Source organism: Bactrocera latifrons, unplaced genomic scaffold (assembly GCF_001853355.1).
Source record: "Bactrocera latifrons isolate USDA-ARS-PBARC rearing strain unplaced genomic scaffold, ASM185335v1 scaffold_3, whole genome shotgun sequence".
In the NCBI taxonomy this organism is placed as follows: Eukaryota; Metazoa; Arthropoda; class Insecta; order Diptera; family Tephritidae; genus Bactrocera; species Bactrocera latifrons.
Genome location: NW_017536629.1, coordinates 4234018 through 4246281, shown reverse-complemented (window position 1 = coordinate 4246281; position 12264 = coordinate 4234018). Strand labels below are relative to the sequence as shown.

Sequence of the window (12264 nt, the reverse complement as noted above, 5' to 3'; positions counted from 1 at the left end):
GTGGAAATCGTGCTTTACATACAATCTTGTTTATTATTTGAGTAATTGTACAGTATTTATATGTGTATAAGTATTAGTTTTCAATTAACGTCAAAGCTCGGTAGAAATGTATAGGACTTTGACCGTAATATTCATAATCATAAATAAGTTCGTTTTTTCTATGGCTTCGTAGTTCACGAGCGATCTTTGATCAGCCATCTAATATAATCGGTATCAGTGGATACCTTTCTTTTAAAAAGAACTTGCATAATGGGAGACCATTTTAGAGCCTCGAATTTGGCTATATTACAATAGCGATTTAGTAAAACGAATAAATCATTTTAACTTGGAGTGTTTGAGAATCAGCAGTTGTTTTTCAGCATATTCAGCGCAATCATTTATGATCTATAAATCAGTCTACTTTGGGAACCACCCAACAAATAGTGCTAAAAACAATATTTTTATTTGGTGTGTAAGATACTAATTATAGTAAAGTGTTTTGGCCCCATTCAACGAACGTTGTTCCGCGGTAAGTCTGTTCATTATGATAAGACAAATCGAACTGAGTATTAATGTAGTAAGGGCTGTCAAAAAGACCAACTTCGAAAAAAGCATTGCTTCATTGAAAACCACACGAGTAAAAAAATCAAAAAAGCACTCGCTAAATTGGTATTATGTAGGTTATTCTCAACATTATACCACTCAAAAAAGGAAAAAAATACCAACCGAAAAAACGAAATCACTTCTGTGAGAAAAGAGTGGCGCTTCAGAGAAATTTCAACTCGAACAAAATAAAAATAGATTATATAGTCGATAGTGATTCGTTATTTTTATACTATAGTCCAAGCATGGAATACGCAAACAATAAGAAGAAATATATATTCAAGATTTACCCTATGTCAAGTACTCATAAAAATAACAAATCTACAGGAAGGTGGTTCTTAACTTCAGCTGCCATTATCATTGTCGTCAATCCATAACACACAGTATTCAAAAGCATGTGTTAATTGATGAATCCCATTACATTTTCTGATGATTGATTTCATCACTATATTCTGCAGAAGTTTTAATAGCTATTTACTTTTTAAAAAGGAAACATAACTAATGCTAAATCCCTTGCATAATAAATTTAAACTAATTAAAGTTAATAATTGAAAATGTTGACACTCTTATTCGATCACTTCTAATTATCAAAATTTAATCAAAGTAATCAATGTTTATGTGCACACACACATAAACATTCGTACAAACAAAGTTATTGAATTTCAAAGTAAGTGAGCCAAGTATATGGGTAGGTGAGCTACGTTTCAGTGGTGTGATTACTGAGCAGCCAAGCAGGACGCGTTTGCGGGGCACACCTTTTGTGTCAATAAGCACGAGTGCACACGCGAAGGTTCAGTAATATTAAATTGCTGAAATCGGTAAATTATAAAGTATATTACATATTCGAAAACATTATGCGTCAGAAAGTCATAATGACAACTTTGAAAACTGGACGATTATGGGCGTGCTTATAATATTTATCAATGTGATGATAATAAGTGAAGTATTTATAATGTATATTATGTATATCATCTATTTGTTGATAGCATAACATTTCTAAAAACTTGTTTTGACAGAAGTAAAAGGAGGTGATTGAATTCATCATTGCCATAATAAAACTTAGGCATTCTTCCTATACAAATTTTCCCGCCATAAAATGTGACAAAATGTGCTAGGTTGTTGCCATCATTTTAGACTTCGGGTTAACTATAGAAAGTGGCCTGCTGATTTTTGCTATAAAAAATAGCTTGCAGCTGCAGTTTCACTGAAGATGTCGGACAACGAGTTTTGGAAAGTACACTTGGAAAATTACTTGGAGTAAATAATTGATTTAGTTTGAGGTTGAGGTCTTATCATGCTCATCCATAAAACCCAAAAACATTTTGTTTTTACCATTTTTTAATTTTTCTTAAACTGTTTTATCGAAAAGTTTACAAAATTTGCTTTGAAAAACCTTAACAGAGAGGGGACGCATAAGCTTACTATAAGGTTAAAGATTGATTATTTGGAGGCATATTTCTGATGTTCATGAATTATTCAGATATTTTAAAAACTTTTGAATGGCGTGGTTTACGAAAAAGTTAATTAAATTTGGTTTTGCAGAAATTCAAGTTTTTATGATGGGTTGACAGTTTTTTATGATGAGTTGTCAGTCCGTTCAAATTACATAGATCCGACTGTTGTGGGAACGGGTTCATATTAATATTAAGAGCTCATACAAAGAGAAAATTTACTTCAGCTGTCTATCAAACAATCTTTCAAATATTGACTAAAAAAACCATTGATTTTTTGACTCATCCTAATATATATATGCTATTAATCTTAAAAAAAAATATATATATATATATACTTTCCATACTATAGAGTACCACCGCTGAAGTAAAAAGTATAGTAAAAACTTCCACATGTCCACTTAACACACATCAGAAGCCAACGACCATATAATCTGCTTTATGACAGCTAGCAAGGTGTGTGATTAATGAAAGAAAGCCCAAATAGCAGTAAAAACATTGACAAGACTCAATTAGAGCAAGTCGCTCTGGCCTAATTGAGGAAAATTACTAGGTTTTCTATAGAAAACCCAGACAGAAAATTACTTCCTTTGCACTAGACACAAAAAGAAGAAGCAGAGAAGCGCACAAACACACATGCTCGGGGCAATAATGGAAGCAGAATTAGCAAAATTAGCCACACACAACTAATATTTGATATGTAAATTGATTATGCCACAGGACAAATAACAAATACAATAGCGCACACAGCTACTTAGGCTCGAAGCAAATACAAATATTTGCTAAGGAGTCATTTGCTGGGCTGAAGCAGCAGTAAAAAAAAAAAACACACATGCTTGCATATAAACAAATATGTTAACATTAATAAATACATAAGCGAAAGGGCAAAAACAACGAAACGAGAAAAAAGACGTACGCAGCGTATACGTAACCACTGGCTTCAAGTGCATATTGATGTGCGCAAACACCAGTGATTATGTGTTGGTATGTGCATATGTACGAGCATACAAATATAGCATATATAGGCCGTCACAAATCGATCACTGGCGACAGACAGACAGGTGTTGACGTGAAAAAGCATGCGCACACATCGGCTTATTTCATTGACCTGGTTTCGTCCAAATACTCAGCACAGCTTGTCTCAATAGGCAACCGCATAGCAGCAGGTATGAAAGAAAAATTATGTAAATATGTGTGTATGTGTGTAATCATGCCATGAGTAAGCAACAGAGTTACATGCACAACAACAACAAAAAAAAAACAAAAAACCAAAAATAAAAGGGAAAATCCTCAACAATAACGAAGGCATCTTGAGTGACAACAAAATACGAAATCAAGTGAGGCGTGTGAGTGCAGGCGCAGAAAAGCGCAAAACGCCAAGCTATTTAAAAACGACGGTGCAAAAGCCTATCCGTCACACATGCTGCACAAACAAACTTGTGTTGTGCTGCTACAACTGCTCTGTCACTGAGTGGCACTGTAGCACGTGGTAGTGTTGTAGCGTGGCGACAACATGCAGCCGCACACACAAACACACTCAGTTATAACGGTAGTGTTCGTTCGTTGGGCTTGGCGACCGCAGCATAGGCTGAGTGGCTTTTGCGCGCGTAATCAACTCCTTTACGTCTGACAATGGGTCACGTGACTGTGCGCTGACGCTCTTCAATGTCGTTTAGTGTTCGCATGAGGACAAAATAAGAAAACGTTGCAACAACAAGCAATTATGCGCACACTACACACACAGAAAAATGCTGTGTAGCAAAAACAATTGGCGCTGCGGCGCCACACAAACAGCGCCCACACGTCTCCCGGCGCCGCGTTCATTCACTTGGCAAAGTTAGCAGCCTTTACTTCCGCCGTTTACTTTATTTATTTATTATTATTATTTTTTTTTTAACTAGCGCGCTCACCACTCGCCTTTCACGCTCCGAATTACCTAGATTTGGACGCCAGCTGCAATTCAGCTCAAAGTGAATTTCTCTTTTGACTTCATGCTCTCTTTATACATCTAGCTCTCAAAGTAAGAGCTTCCAGTGCTTTTCCAGCAACATTTTCTTGAATGAATTGGTTACGACTAAAGGACAAACACATACATATATGTATCCATGTATGTTCGAATTAGGGGTTACACAACACTCACACTGCCTGAGCGCAGAGCGCCGCAAACGAGTTGAGAATTTGCGCCTTGCACCTGCACCTTCGAGAAAAGCCCCGTTATTCAGTATTTTCTGTATTCTAAAAGTCTATGTATATTCACGCGTGGTGAAAGGAGCGTAGCACCTCGGTTAGGGTTGAAAGTTACTTATCGATGAGTCAATGTCTAATACTTCAGTAGTGAGCCTAGTAAGATTCTAACATATATACTAAAGGCATTACTGTATTCAAATCCATACATATCTATATATATACGTAGCAATGTTGTTCTCTGTGTCAATATGTCTACAGTGGGAACACAATAATATTTGTAGTTTGTAAAGGGCACGACATCGGTGACGCCAAGCAGACGCAATCGAAGTTTAATCGCCTACTCCACTTTCTAGCTGGACGTTGTTCTTATTCTTCGCTAGCGGTTTTGCGAATGCTTTTGTATGTGTGTAGTGGTTGACACTAGTTTATGTAATTGAATAAATATTTTTTGCTTGCATTGATACATTTAATGCTCAGTACATTAAAATAAAAACGCTTAAGAATTTACACTAATTGCTGAAATCTGCTTGTTAAACAATAAAGAGAAAAATTTATTTAATTAAAGGGTTACATGGGTTTATTATCTTTTTAATTACATTAGAACTATTTGAAAAAAATTGTCGAAAAATTTTCACTGACATTTTTTTGTAATTTTTATTTCGCCAAAGTTCCAAAGAAAAGACCCGTGAAAGGAGAATCGACACTCACCACCTCTTCGTCGATTTCAAAGCTACTTTCGACAGCACGGAAAGGAGCTGCCTTTATGCCGCGGTGTCTGAATTTGGTATCCCCGTAAAACTTATACGGCTGTGAAAGCTGACGTTGAGCAGCACCAAAAGCTCCGTCAGAATCGGGAAGGACCTCTCCGAGCCGTTCGATACCAAACGAGGTTTCGGACCAGGCGATTCCTTATTGTGCGACTTTTTCAACCTGCTTCTGGAGAAAATAGTTYGAGCTGCAGAACTAAATAGAGAAGGTACCATCTTCTATAAGAGTGTACAGCTGCTGGCGTATGCCGATGATATTGATATCATTGGCCTCAACACCCGCGCCGTTAGTTCTGCTTTCTCCAGACTGGACAAGGAAGCAACACAAATGGGTCTGGCAGTGAACGAGGGCACGTCGTCGCACTCGCGACTTGGCACTCACGTCACTGTTGACAGTCATAGCTTTGAAGTTGTAGATAATTTCGTCTATCTTGGAATCAGCGTAAACACCACCAACAATGTCAGCTTAGAAATCCAATGCAGGAGAAAGCAAAGTCCTCTCTCGACAAACAAAAATCAAACTCTATAATACACTCATAAATCCCGTCCTGCTATATGGTGAAGATTCATCGACGATCTGATGGGTCGACATTACGAGTTTTCGAGAGAAAGGTTCTGCGGAAGATTTATGGTTCTTTCGCCATGGCTAGCGAATAACGCATATAGTTCATCGGTATGAGATATACGACGACATTGACATAGTTCAGCGAATTAAAAGACAGCGGCTACGCAGGCTAGGTCATGTTGTCCGGATGGACGAAAACACTCTAGCTGTGAAAGTTTTCGACGCAGTACCTGCCGGGGGAAGCAGAGGAAGACCTCCACTCCATTGGAAGGACCAAGTGGAGAAGGACCTGGCTTCACTTGGAATATCTAATTGGCGCCACTGGCGCGCGGTTGTTAACTCGGCTATAATCGCGTAAGCGGTGACTACGCCAATCAAGAAGAAGAAGATGTTAGTGAAACTGTTGGCTTTTTATACTGCCTTCTTAAAACTAATATTTTCCATGGTCCTGTGTTTTCTTTTCTGAATAAAGCTTTTCTCTAAATAAGTATTATTTTTTGCAACAAAAAGTGTTATAAAGACCCACTCATGCTTTTTCCACATATTTATTAATACCATTTTAAAAATATTGCTAATAACATTGAAATTTATTTTAGTTGTTTTATCAATAAGTTATTGCTAAAAACTTTGTAATGAATTCAAATGCTGGACTATAAATAAACGCATGATAATGTTTTTTTCCATGTGTAACTGACATATGATCCACAAGACTCTTAAGGAAACACCATTAAATAATTATAATTAGTCAAAATGTAGGTGCCATCAGCACATACATGGAACTGCCACAAACACACAGCTGCACCAAGTTGTCCTGTAAAGAGGTGCAACTGCATTGTCGAACTAATTATAAATTTATTTTGTTGTGCCAAAAGTTCTATTGTTGTAAACTTAAAGCAAATACTGCCAACAATGAGTAATTATTCCAAAGTGAAAATGTGTGCTAAAAACTTTAAAACAATAACAACAACAAGAAAGCACCCACCCTGAGTTTCAAACAAAACGGTTGTAAAATGTGGCTTCTTTAGTGCAGGCTACGAAAACTGACCGACCGCCCACCTGCTTTGCTGACACATTTCCGCCTTAAGCCATAAAAATGGTATTATGTTACCAAAACAGCACGCACCCTATGCACTATATACTTGTAAAACACAATTATACGTGTATAAACATATATACAATTGTAGTGCTAACTACATAATGTGTCGGACCTTTACACATATGTACAGTTATGTGCTACATTATAGTATGTAATGTGTGACAGCAGTTGTAACCTGTCCTGGTGGTTTCAGTGCCAGAACTATGACTTCAACTTTATGTATGGGTGTGGCATTGAGGTTACTGTTTTTTGAAGGGTTTTTTTTTTATCTCTTTTGGCTGTTTTGATTGCAAAAAACATTATACTCAAATAACAAGCGCCGTGAAGGCACGAATGTTGTAATAATTGTTAGGTAATCTGCCACAAACTTGCAGTTATAACATACATACATATGCTTTGAGTTACTAAGTTCATTCAGAAACCAGTTAAAAAATAAGTATGTCTGTCTGAGGTACTAATCCTGTTTAATGGCGAAACAATTTTGTTTTAGAAACTTTAAGGAGAGAGTAACACTTTATATATCACCGTTTCTATCCTTAAATAAAATCCTAAATGTAGGTCATAATATAATAAATAGGAATTGTTGTCTACACTCAGGCGATTGTAGCCAAGGCATATACCTCAAATCACAGTACACTCAGGCATTTGTATCCAATATACCCCAAATCCCGGAAATCTATGAAATTTAAGGCTGGAAATTTATATAAGTTAACACAACATTTTATGAACTTCTACATAAATTCCATTCCCACATTATATGCTAGAAACATACAAACCGTTTGCATACTTTGGAGTCCTATTACAACCAAAAGTGCAACTGCGCTAAACGCGCATCCGCTAAATTCTTAAGTGAGCGAAACACGCGCAAACCCTTTTAGCTGACCAAGCATCTTTGGTCACGTAGGCCGGCTCAAGCATAGGTTAGATTATAAACCTTAAAGTTAAGTGTTTTTAGTTTTTTAATAAAGCTCAACAGAAGCACATAGTGCTGCTTATAAAAAACGCATTGTTTTATTTTTTATGTTATACATAGCAGCACAAGCAATGTTCTTTGAAAACCAGCCATCAACACGTAGTATTAAGTGTTAGATTTTATTTCAAATATTTTGAGATATTACCAGATAGCTTCTATACATATATATTTCCTTCTACAACTAATCGGAAAATGTAAATTTGTGTCCTATAAATATTCGACAGATATGTGTTTGACCGTTCTTGATTCAATATCAAGGGACATAGTTGCAAAAATTTAGGAATTTAAATTTCTTATTTATATCTTCATTTCGCGTTTACCATTTAAAATATGTATAAAATCTTTTTTGGCACATTTATTTGAGCTATTGACTATAATAATACAAAATTTGAAATATACCGAAGTGTAACTTACTGTAAAATAGAGCTTGAAGACTAGGATATCACTTTAAAGATTATTTACCTGCAATAAAAGAAGGGAAAATATGATTAGTTACAATTTATAAAAAAAAAATTAAATAAATATTTAAATTATATGATATTCAAGAAAAATAAATTAATTGCATTCATGTAAGGAAAAGCTAAGTTTGGTTTTAACCGAACATTTTTATACCATGAACAGGGTATATTAAGTTTGTCACGAAGCATGTAACACCCAGAAGGAAGGGTCGGAGACGCTATAAAGTGTATATCTAAGTGATCAGTATGTCGAGCTGAGTCGATTTAGTATATATACGAACTAGTCCCTCAGTTTTTAAGATATCGTTTCGAAATTTTGTAAACGTCATTTTCTCTTAAAGAAGCTGCTCATTTGTCGAAACTGCCGATATCGGACCACTATAACATATATAGTACCTTCAAGTCTGCAGCAACATTTTGCAAGAGTTTAAAATGATACCAATTCGTAACTAGTCTGGAAGTAGTCCATTGTTAACATCAAATATGGACTAACGTAGCCCAATTCACTTTTAAGTGACAAAGTTTGGTTATAATAATAAAAAAAAAAGATTTGGCTACAATTTCGAGTTTTACAGAGCTCCTAAAAAATAACTTCAAGTATCGACAATTTGAAGCATATACATACATAAGTGCTTTCAGAGAGCAGGGTGTACTAAATTTCTCAAAAACATTAAAAGGACACATGCGATGTCTTCAGTAAGTTCTTCGAAGAAGTTTTACTGATATCTATAATCTTTCGACGATCACTCAAAAACCATTATTATCGCTGACTACAGCAACAACACAAATGCAACTAAATAAATACGCACAATGTATGTATGTATGTATACTCATATGTCGATGCCTTTTCATTTACTCATAACATTTTTGTTTATCTGCATTACAAGTAAGTGTAGACGCATTTATTTTTAGTGGAGGAAATTTATAAATATGCGTGGGTAATTTTCAAAAATTGCTTCCTAACTTTGTCTGCATGCGGTCAGCAGTTGTTTGATGGAGAGAATTATCGCATGACATAAATTATGTCATGTAAACAAATTTTTCTAACATTTTAACATTTTAGCATTAATGTTTTTGAATTTAAAATAATGTGAGAAATTTATTGCCTGCAACGAAAATGTGTTACGTAACTAAAATTAGTCACGAAAGCAGTATACAAATCGTTAACTACCAGAATGAAGTTATGATGGTTGAATCGTTACTTTTTCTCAATTGTTGAGAAATGGCTTAATTATAACAAATCAAGCAAAAGGTTGCCATATATTTCGAAATATTAAGTAAATAATAAATTGTTATTAAGAAAATTGCGCATTATAGATTTAAAATTAAAAGGTTCACGAAATTTTGCAGTTTAAAAATTTCTTGTGAAAGTTGCCACCTGATTAAAACTTTTACTCCAACAAAATTAATAAGTTGCATTTTTGATAGCAGTAATATATTACCCAAGGGCGTTGTTTTGGAAACGTACAGTTGAAACTGCTTTTAAACAAGGCTGCCACCTGTTTAAAAATCTGCTTCAAGTAAATTAATAGAAATATGAATTAAGAGTGTTTCAAAACTAATATTATAACAATATATAAATTTAAAATCAAGAAGTTTGCACAGTCTTGCAGTTAAAAATTTTTTGAGCAAAGTTGCCACCTGATTAAAGTTTTAATCGAAAAAAATTAATAAGATTCATTTTTGTTTACAGTAATAATAACATCCAAAGGAGTTGTTTTGGAGGCCTGCAGTTGAAAATGCTTTTAAGCACGGTTGCCACCTGTTTAAAAATCTGCGTCAAGTAAATTAAAATAAATACGAATAAAACTGTTTCAAACTAACATTTGTTAGCAATATTTGTGAAGGCGATATTATTGAGTAGGGTTACCAGCTGTTCAAAAAATTTAATTTAAACCAACGAGAAAAAATAAAAAGAAATTGTAATAACCTAACCTTACCTAACCTGAATGGCCTTCAATAATTTTTATAAAATTTCACATATAAAAAATAAATATACATATATTCACAGTGCACTGTTTGATGTTAACTGTCATTTCATTTCAGGTCAATCTAATACTAGAGTGGGAGCTATGTATATAAAATCATAAATAATTAATAAACTTTTTGCAAAACGATAAAATGAAAATAAAATGTAAATTGCACTTTATATATGCAAATTCGAGTTGTCCATCCCGATTGGGTGGGGAACTACTTGAACATAAATTTTATACCAACCCACTTCTTGACAGTTGATTGTAGTGAGACTTTTTTCTATAAAACAATAACGTATTTATACAATAAATCAAAGAACAAGTGATTCGCTGTAAAATGATGATTTATTCAAGTAAAAGGCTTGTTATAAGTATACAAGCGCTTCTTGCGATAATTAGACAGATTTTTACATTAAGTAAAGAGTGGAATTGGGTAGTGGTGAATCAAACAAACAACTGGCATAAATTCTAGGCACTGGTATAAAAAAAAAAGACTAGTCACATTGGTAAAGTGACAGATAAGATAGATAGAAACAACTTTACGGAGAAATAAAAATTCTCTCGTTCATTTAATACAACACACAAGAGAGCAGAGCTCAAATCCAGCGAGTAGAATAACTAGTTCAACAGAGTTTTCACTTGCCTATGCTTCAATCAAGTTCACTTTGTAAAACTTACTCACATGTAGCCTTAATATCTTCAATAACACTTTACTTAATTACTGAAACAACGCAATTTTCATCAAAGTTCGCCAAAATATTTATGAATACCCTAACCACCAAGACTTGCTCAGTGCCGTTGCCAGTTTACAAATCTCCCCATTTTTATGTAAAGCTTGGATTTGAATTTTTAATTGAAATTGGCACAATATCCGCATTTTAAAAATTCAAAATAAATGTTTGTAAATGTAGGCAGACATAGCACATACATATGATTGTCTATACATATATACGAAATCATTAACATATAAATGAATGTAAATAGATTTTTAACTCAACGATTTCATAAAAATAAATAAGCTAAACCGTTAAGTTATATATTTCTTGTGTCAAATAAAAATTCAGAAACTTATTTATTTAAATCGCATTTGCACATGCAATGACAAACATAGACACATAAGCATAGACAAAAATCAGGTACCAAGCCTCTTCTAGCGCTGCTGGTTATTGAACTTTTCATAAATTATTCATTCTTGCTTATTGATATCGAAATACAAGCACACATATCTACGGTCGTCAGCCAAACACACACACACACTTATAAACATAGCAACAGCCTCTCTGTGGCAACATGTTGCCATTAATATGCAATAAAATGGCAACTGAAGAATGAAGGTGTCAACACGCACACGAAATTTGTGAAAGCAACCCGATTCAAAAACGGGATTTCATAGTTTTGACACATAAATAATGTCACATTATGCTTTAGAGTTAAATTGAAAAAAAAAAAATAAAATAAAATAAAATAACGTGCGTGTGTTTGTGTGTTTGACACACGACTAGCATGCTGAAATTTATTTATTTATATTTAAATTATATTTATGTATTCATTTATACTTTTGTATTTGTAAGAATGTCACTTTTCTTTGGTTCACTATTCTAACTTTCCAATTCGCAATAAAATAGTATCTTGCGACTATATTCTCATATAAATATTATCTACACATGTACAATTTTATATTTAAAATCTATAAATTTGACTACAAATATAAATATAATATATACTAATGACAAAACTAGTAAGACTTTGTTCATAATTTTCAAATTCCTAATTTATTCCTCAAAAATTATATCGATTCTCAAGCAAAAGATCTTTTATTTTATGGACGTGGTGTTCATGGATTGATGTTGATGGCCGTCCTGGACGTGGTTAGTTGTCACCGCGTTCTCGACTCTCTTTGAAAATGAGTTTCGGTCTCTTCGACTAAACAACTCAACACAAACAATTATCACCAAAGGCCTTCCCCAGCACTCTAAACGTTTCGGCAGTAGAAAAATAATTCCGCACACAAAATTTAGTGGAAGACTAGTGTATACTACACATTAATGATTATTTTTGTATGACATTTGGCACATATATCACTGACAGTCATACCAACATAGGAAAAATATTATATAAAACTTACTATTTTTTGTTCATAGTAGTAAAGTTACTTAAACAATATTTTTTAATAATTTTTAAAAAGTAAATAAACATTTAAAGGAGTCACTTT

General features: G+C 34.0%; 1 protein-coding gene across 6 annotated transcripts in view; it reads right to left on the bottom strand.

Annotated features, from left to right (window-relative positions):
- LOC108970442 (elongation of very long chain fatty acids protein AAEL008004-like) overlaps nucleotides 1–12264 on the bottom strand; it is a 105381-nt gene that overhangs the window by 37450 nt on the left and 55667 nt on the right. For 3 of the 6 annotated variants that reach the window (XM_018935834.1, XM_018935831.1, XM_018935832.1), the window contains exon 2: nucleotides 8036–8083. The exons of the other annotated variants lie outside the window; for them this stretch is intronic. The gene's annotated coding sequence lies outside the window, so the exon portion shown is untranslated. The remainder of the gene's footprint in view (nucleotides 1–8035; nucleotides 8084–12264) is intronic. 6 annotated transcript variants of the gene reach the window in all.